We start from the raw sequence: 9,141 nt of genomic DNA, 5'->3' as shown, positions 1-9,141 counted from the left end.
GCTTTTCAAGGAATTATCCAAAGATTGGTCATGTGTGAGTTGAGATGGCCAAAGTGATTTTCAAGGAATTATCCAAAGATTGGTCATGTGTGAGTTGAGATGGCCAAAGTGCTTTTCAAGGAATTATCCAAAGATCGGTCATGTGTGAGTTGAGCTTATTGCAAGCATGTCTTGAAGAAGAAGATTGTGTGATCATTCATGTTTACCTTCAAGACATCATCCAAATGAAGAGAGTTGGAAAGATTCAATGTTGATCAAGACTAAGTCAAGAGTGAATCAAGTTGATCAACTCACAAAGCATAGACGAAGTACCGAGAGGGATCAAGTGATCCCATGGTATGGTAAGCATTGTCCATTACGCTTTGTGTACTAACCCATGGTCTACGTGAGAGTTCTTTGTGGGGTTAGGTATGTTTCCATGGTCTTGCGTCAAGAGGAAGATCTCATACAACCCATGGAGGATGACATCAAGTGGTGATCGTCATCAAGTTTGCAGTGTGCAAGTTCAAGTGGAGCAACTCGAAGAGTGGCTCACCCATAATGGAGTATGGGGGAGCAATCAAGCTTGAAGCTTGCCATTCATTGTGGTGTCAATGGAATTTTGAAGATGTGCCAAAGAGTGGCTCACCCATAGTGGAGTATGGGGGAGCAATCAACTAGTCTTCATCGAGCCAACACAATCAAGAAAGGTGGTCCAATTTGAGGAAGTTAAGATCGTCATCATCTAGCTCAAGTGGACTATGTGCAAGGCAACGGTTCGCCCTTGATAGGTTTTCTATTTTACCGGTCTCATAGTGGTAGTTGGGAGACCGAGTTGTAGGATCGATTGCCGTACTATCAAGGGGGGCTCTCTAGGGAGTAGCTTGATCGTATCATTCGTCGAGAGCTCAAACCATTGCATCCTTGCATCATATTTCTTGGTTCTTGTTTGGTTCCATTTGTGAGTCTTAGAGCTTATGGTCATCTTGATGACAAGCTTGAGTTCATCGAAAACGAAGTTTGCATGCATCTTCTATGATGTTTTCGGTGTTGGAGGTTTTACCGGTCTTATCCGAGGAAGGGTTCTCACCTTTTTCTTATGGGCCTTTTATTATTTGCTTCTTTTTGTTGTTTCTCTCAAGATTGTGTTAGCCCTTATCGTTAGCTTTCCAACAAACTTGATTTCGTCGAATTCGGAGCTCGTATGCGAAAGTTGTGGTTGTTTTGATATTGCCTGTTTTACACAAAGAGGTTGTACCGCCCCATGGAGAGGTTGTACCGCTTGACCGGTACAACCGGTGTTAGGAGCGGTTGTACCGCTCCAGAATTGGTCCGGAGGTTGTACTGGTCATGTACCGCTCTACCACCGGACTGGTCTCTGTTGTGGTGCGGTTGTTAGGCGGTTGTGGGCCGGTTGTACCGTTTATTGCCTGTTACCGGTTGTACCGGTGCTCATAGAGGTTTTACCGCTCCTATATTGTTCTGTACATAACGGGCAGATTCGTGGGGACCTATTTAAGGGGGTCTTCTTCCCCAATGGTTCCCTATCTCTTGAGCTTGTTTTTGCCCCCATTGTTGACCTTCTTTGAGCTTGCTAACTCTCACTCCCTTCATGGATTCTTGCTAGTTTTTGAGGGAAAAGAGAGAGGAGATCTAGATCCACATTTCCACCAATCACTTTCTCCTCTATGTGAGGGGAACCCCTTGGATCTAGATCTTGGAGTTCTTGGTGTTCTCCGTCTTGTTCTTCCTCTCATTTCCCTCCCTAGCATTAGTTGCTCCGGTGGAATTTGAGAGAGAAGGACTTGGGCACTCCGTGTGCCCTTGCCATTGCATTTGGTGCATCGATTTGAGTTCTCCACGGTGATACGTGGAAGTGAAGTTTGAGAAGCTTATTACTCTTGGGTGTTTGGGCACCCTAGAGCTTGTTCCTCTTGGGTGCCTTGGCGCCCTAGACGGTTGGTGTTGTTCGGAGCTCAATCATTGTGGTGTAAAGCTCCGGGCAAGCGTCGGGGTCTCCAATTAGGTTGTGGAGATCGCCCCGAGCAATTTGACGGGTACCGGTGACCGCCCCCAAGGGTTGTCAAAGTGTACGGGTTCGGTGACCGCCCCCAAGGGTTGCCAAAGTGTACGGTTCGGTGACCGCCCTTAAGGGTCCCTTAGTGGAATCACGGCATCTTGCATTGTGCGAGGGCGTGAGGAGATTACGGTGGCCCTAGTGGCTTCTTGGGGAGCATTGTGCCTCCACACCGCTCCAAACGGAGATTAGCATCCGCAAGGGTGTGAACTTCGGGATACATCGTCGTCTCCGCGTGCCTCGGTTATCTCTTACCCGAACTCTTTACTTATGCACTTTACTTTGTGATAGCCATATTGTTTCTTGTCATATATCTTGCTATCACATAGTTGCTTATCTTGATTAGCATAAGTTGTTGGTGCACATAGGTGAGACTAGTTGTTTTAGGTTTTGTGCTTGACAAATTAACCGCTAGGTTTATTCCGCATTTGTTTAAGCCTAAATCGTAATTATTTTAAAACGCCTATTCACCCCCCTCTAGGCGACATCCATGATCTTTCAATTGGTATCAGAGCCTCGTCTCTCTTTATTAGGCTTTACCGCCTAGAGAGTAAATATGTCGACTAGGGGATTAGGATTCTCTGACACTCTTAGTTTCTATGGCACAAATTTTGATGTTTGGGTAATTCGCATGCTTAATCTCTTTAGGGTCATGGACCCAAATTTAGAGCGAATTGTAGATATGGGTTTTTCTCCTCCAAAGGATCCCCAAAGATTATATTTAGAGGATGAGAAAAACTCTTATCTCAATGCTCAAGCTTCTAATGTGCTTTTCGATGCTTTGAGCAATGTAGTTATATTTCAACTCATGCCGTTCCGGGATGCTCATGAGTTGTGGACGAAGCTTCAAGAAAAATATGGTGTGTCCAAGATATGTGGGGATGATTTTTCTCCCTCCACCTCCGGTTGTATAGTCTTCTCAACTTCTTCTACTTCACCTACATGTGGTTTGCCACAAGGTAATGATATGGTGAGTAGTGTTGGTCATTGCAATGATGATAGTATGCTTATTGTGGATGATCCTTCATCACTATCTTATTGCAATGCTCCTTCTTTGGGCTTTAACACTTCGAGCACTCGAAATGCTTCATATGCTTGTGTTCATAGTCCTTTCATATCATGTAGAAATTGCTTGACTAAATCTCATGATGATATGTTTACTATGTCTTGTTGCCATGATAAAAATGCATATATTTCCTCGAATTGTTGTGCTAACAATGTAGAGGAAAACCAACACCCCATGGAACAAGATGTGGTCTTGAATTGTCCTTCAACGGATCCTACATCATCATCTATTGCATTTTGCCTTATGGCCAAGGCTTCAAAGGTATCTCCCACTTTGAATCCCAATATATCTTGTGATGATACTGATGATGGCAAGAGTGATGATGATGTTGATTATGATGAAGAGAATGATGATGTTGCCTCCTTAAAAATTAAGGGGGAAATGATTTTTAAAGCTCTTCTTAAGAATAAAATTGCTCGTTCCAACTTCATGGAAATCATGTCTATTGCTATTGAGGGCAAGAAATATATTGATGAGTTGGAATCTCGTCTAGAGGAGCATGAGGTCACCATTGAGAACATGGAAGCTCATGAGCGTGATTACGCAAATGAGATCGCGGAGCTATCTCAAGCTCTTGAACATGAACAAACCTCATCTGAATCTCTTGAGGAGACCTTTGCTATAGAATTATCTAGAATAAAGGAATCTCGTGATAGAGCACTCGAGGTGGCCAATGTTTTTGAAACTAAAAATGCTAAGCTTGAAGTTGCTCATGCTAGACTCCTTGAGGATTTTGAGCACCTCGAAAATGGCTCAAGGGTCATCAAGGGTGAGCTCATCAAACTCACCGAGTCTCATGATCAACTTGAAGCTTCTTATTTAAAAGAGCTTGCCAAGTTGTCCTCTTCTATTGTTGTTAATGATGATGCTTGTGCTACTAACTCTATTACTTGTGAAGCATACATTTTGAAGGAGAACGTTGAGCTACGGGCTCAACTTGAGTTGCTATCTAGCAATTATGGGAAATTGGAAGAAAGCCATGAAAAGCTCTCAAGATCTCATGATGATCTTCTAGTATCCCATAATGTGCTAAAGATAGCTCATGAGGCCATGCTTGCTAAGGTAACATCTAGTGAGCCTCATGTGGATACTAGCACTACTTCTAGTCAAAATGCTATATTGCCATGTGCTAGTCCTTGTAATTCATCTACTCACAATATTGGTACATCTTGTGATGAATTGCTTTCCTTGCCTTGTTGCTCTAACGATGAAGCTTATACTTCCTCTAGTACTTGTGTTGAGACTAACCATGTAGAGAAAATCAAAGAGCTCAAGGCCCAAGTCACTTCTTTGAAGAAAGACTTGGAAAAGAGTCATGAAGGGAAATCCACACTCAACAATGTCTTGAATGTGCAAAAATCCCCCAATGACAAAGGTGGACTTGGATTCAACTCCAATAAGAAGAAGAAGTCCAAGGTGAACAAAAAGAAGGGCCAAGAACAAGTCAAGAATTCGGCCAAGATTGTTTGCTTCAAGTGCAAAGTAGAAGGGCATCATGTTAGATCTTGCCCATTGAAGAAGAAGCCCATTAGTGACAAGCAACAAGGGAAGCGGCCACAAGTACACTCTCATTCTCAACCTCAAGTTGAAGAAAGGCCTCTTCCCAAGAAAACTCAAGCAAATGCTTCTCAAGTTGAGAAATTAAGTGAGAAGAAAGTAAAGAGTAGACGTTGCTACCTATGTCGTGGAAAAGGTCACGTTGCTTCTTCATGCACAAATGGTACCTTATTCAACCCTATTCTAATTGATGATATCTATTCTCTTGGGAAGGATAAGGTCGGCAATGTGTTTGCCAAATTTGTTGGTGCTCAAAGTGGTGTCAAGAAAAGAACCATTTGGGTAGCCAAGCCTATTTTGACTAACCTCTTAGGACCCAACTTGGTTGGGGACCAACTAGCTCATACTTGATCAATAGGTGTTGTTGGAGGTCATTGGAGACTTGGCTACATTATGAAGAATTAAGGGGACTTCATCATTCTTATTGTCTCAAGCCAAGTCAATTGAATCATTAAGTTTATATCTTATATCCAATGTGCTTCCTTGCGGTAACTTGTACTTAAATTGCTTACATTGAAAGTTACTTGCCCCCTTGCATGTTGTGGTTTTGTACCTTGCATGTGCTTGTATATGTTGTGCTTCCAATTTGCTTATCTTGAGAAATCAAGTATGTGTATGTTGGTTTGCACATCATGTACGTGTGTGTTGTGTGTTGAGCCTTTTTGCATCTTGTTCTTTTCTTAGTTGGCTCTTGTGAGAGATTAATGGAATATCCCATTATGGGGAAGTGATGTGCTATGTGCACCGCACAATCCTATATATGTGTGTACATGAGTAATACCATCTAGTATTGATATTTCAAGATTATCTAGTCGCTATGTGGTATGTCTTCTCATGAGAAAATCAAATTCTATATTGTCCATTAATTATCTCGTGTTGGTTCGTTATTTTGCCTCTTGTTTATCTTTAATTGGTATCACATTATGGGGGAGTAATATGCTATGTGTATATTACTAGCCTAGAAAATGTGTACATTTGAGATATTGTCACCTAGAATTGATATTGTAAATTATCTTGTTCCTAGGTGGCATGTTAGCTCTACAAGTTGCAATTTGCTTTTTGTTTGGTGTGAAGATGATGTCGGATATCCTTGCTATCTACCACCAGGAATTATTCCCAAATACTTCTTGTCTTTTGACAATTGGTACTCACTTATGTGCGGTAGAAATTATTGATCATCTTTACATTGGCCTTTGCTTTTGTTTGCTTTAGCTCTTGCCTAGGGTTGTGTCAACTCCCATTGTATTCCATACCACTTGTGGATCTTGTTTATTTCTTGACCTTGTCTAGTGTTTTCTAGATATAGTGAAAGTGGTGATCCCACCTCGTGCATTTTCTATTCAAATGCAAATTCTCTATAATGCACTAGTCTTGGGGGAGCTATCCTATTCTCTATAAAACACTCATCTTGTGATCCTTATCAAGTGTGTGTTTGTGGAAGGCAAGCCGTTTCTTTTTGGTGCTTTGTGCCATCATGAAACTTTGTAGAGGGCTTGGTTTGTTTGGAACCATTCTCTCTTTTGGGAGTTTGACATCTTTCTTTTTGAGTGTATCAATGGATATCTCATTCCTTGATGTATCTTTTATGGATATCCTCCAAGTGATGATTTATTCATTTGGTATCTTTTCTTCGCTTGGTATTTCTTTGTCTTTTGGTCTCGGTTCTTGAAAGTCTTGAGCATGCATATTTACTTCTTGTAGTTTCTTTGGCATGTTTTCTTTCTTTGACCCAATATATAGGGGGAACTCCACCAAGTCTCAAATTGGATGAGATGTGCATGAAATTCATTTTCATATCTATATGCACATATTTATGTGGAGTTTGTCCTATGTGTTGTTGGTTCTCTAACTCTTTGGTCCCAATGAGTTTGGGTACCATTTTGTTTGTGTTGTTGTTCTAGGAACAATTGGAGATACATTGGATGCTCGGCTCACTCACAAGGAAGGTGTTGTCATCATGTGCTTATTGGAGTCGAGCTAGGATGATCAATGAACTACTATCTACCTTCAATTGGTATCTACTACATCCTTCCAATGTTAACTCAGTAACAAGTATCTTCATATTCTTCATGCACACATTTCTTGCATCAACCTTGTGTAGGTTGTATCATGGCATGTTATTCACTCATTCTTGTGATACTTGTTCCCTTTCTCAAAGCATCCCAACAATGATCTCTTGTTGCTAGTTGTGATGTCTTTGATGGGTGTGTGGTAGGAATTCATTTATATATAATAAGACCATATCTAGCCATGTGCTATGCTTCCAAGCAAATATCTTATTGGTATATGTATGACCTCCCTTTGGATATCTTGTTCCTCGTGTTGTAACTATTTCGGGTGTACATCCTTCTTTGTAGATATATATATCATCATGATTTTGTCTACCTAGAATCTTATACACTTGAGATAAGTTGCATATCTAGTTGATATCCTTTCTTTCACGTCCACCTTATCTTTCTTATGTTATTTCTTTGGTGGCTCCGTGAAAGCTTTTTCCTTGAGTGCGTGTCTTCTATCGTTGCATCTTGATGCGCTCTTGTGTGGTGAAGATTATTTTCCTCATGCTTATCTTTACGAGGTTTTTGCCATCTTAATTGGCATCCCTCGTCTTGATGCGCCTTTCATCTTCTATCTTCACCGCGGGTTGTCACAAGCATAGGTTCTCTATATGCTTATTAGTAAGCTTGTGAACCCATTTGCTAGTTGTGTGTGGGAATGATAGGCCTTGCACCGTGTGCCTCATTCCTTGAAGACTTTATTGATGCTTAATGCTCTTCTGTACATTAGTCTTCTCAAGTGCATTGCCTTGACTCACACACATCTTTTTGGTTGAGCCCACTCTTAAGTTGCCTCTCTTACTTGTTGCTCAACCATGTGTTTGTTGCATGTACTAGGCTTAGTTTCCTATATGCTCACTTGCACTTGTTGTAAGTTTCTATTGATTTTGGGGGAGCTGTGATCCTATTTTGTGCACTTTGTATCCAAATACAAAAATTCTTATGTGTGCATAAATCATGGGGAGCTTCTCTAGTTTCTTTAGAACACTCCTTTGCTCATATCATAATATCCTTTATTTATGTAGCTCGTAGGATCTTTGGTCTAGTTGGTTCAATTGATACCCGTTGATTGCTTGTTTCAATTGGTACCTTTAGATTGCTTGATTGCTTGTTTCTTTCTTTGTTATGTCCTTGTGGCATATCATTCCTTTAGCAATCTTGGTGCCTCAATATAGTTGGTCTTCCTCCAAGTATTACCATTGAATATGTGTATTGTTTTCCACTCTCTTGTTGAGAAATACACAACTTATGGAGGAACATAATTTATATTGGCCTTCTAAGCTTTTCGCCCATTTTGGCAATCGATGCCAATGGGGGAGAAGTTTCAGAGAGTTTTGAGGATAAGTTTAGAGAGTTTTTTCTTCTTGCTTTGGTTTTGTACCTAAGCATTTGCATCTCATACACATGCATTGTTGGTTGTTGCGTTGCATGGTGATAAATAATTCCTTATATAAACTCTCTTGAAAGTGATTGTCATCAATTACCAAAATGGGGGAGATTGAAAGGACATGCGGTGCCCCCATGTGTGGTTTTGGTAATTGATGACAATCTCTATGGACTAACGGTTGCCTTGAGTTATATTTGAAGCATTTGTCCATAGGATTGTCTTGAAGTCCATGTGTTGGTTTCAAGGAGTTTATGAGATGGCCAAAGTGCTTTTCAAGGAATTATCCAAAGATTGGTCATGTGTGAGTTGAGATGGCCAAAGTGATTTTCAAGGAATTATCCAAAGATTGGTCATGTGTGAGTTGAGATTGCAAGCATGTCTTGAAGAAGAAGATTGTGTGATCATTCATGTTTACCTTCAAGACATCATCCAAATGAAGAGAGTTGGAAAGATTCAATGTTGATCAAGACTAAGTCAAGGGTGAATCAAGTTGATCAACTCACAAAGCGTAGACGAAGTACCGAGAGGGATCAAGTGATCCCATGGTATGGTAAGCATTGTCCATTACGCTTTGTGTGCTAACACATGGTCTACGTGAGAGTTCTTTGTGGGGTTAGGTATGTTTCCATGGTCTTGCCTCAAGAGGAAGATCTCATACAACCCATGGAGGATGACATCAAGTGGTGATCGTCATCAAGTTTGCAGTGTGCAAATTCAAGTGGAGCAACTCGAAGAGTGGCTCACCCATAATGGAGTATGGGGGAGCAATCAAGCTTGAAGCTTGCCGTCCATTGTGGTGTCAATGAAATTTTGAAGATGTGCCAAAGAGTGGCTCACCCATAGTGGAGTATGGGGGAGCAATCAACTAGTCTTCATCGAGCCAACACAATCAAGAAAGGTGGTCCAATTTGAGGAAGTTAAGATCGTCATCATCTAGCTCAAGTGGACTATGTGCAAGGCAACGGTTCTCCCTTGATAGGTTTTCTATTTTACCGGTCTTATAGTGGTAGTTGGGAGA

This window comes from Triticum urartu, chromosome 7, assembly GCF_003073215.2.
Source record: "Triticum urartu cultivar G1812 chromosome 7, Tu2.1, whole genome shotgun sequence".
Taxonomy (NCBI): Eukaryota; Viridiplantae; Streptophyta; class Magnoliopsida; order Poales; family Poaceae; genus Triticum; species Triticum urartu.
Note: the sequence above shows the minus strand (reverse complement) of the source record.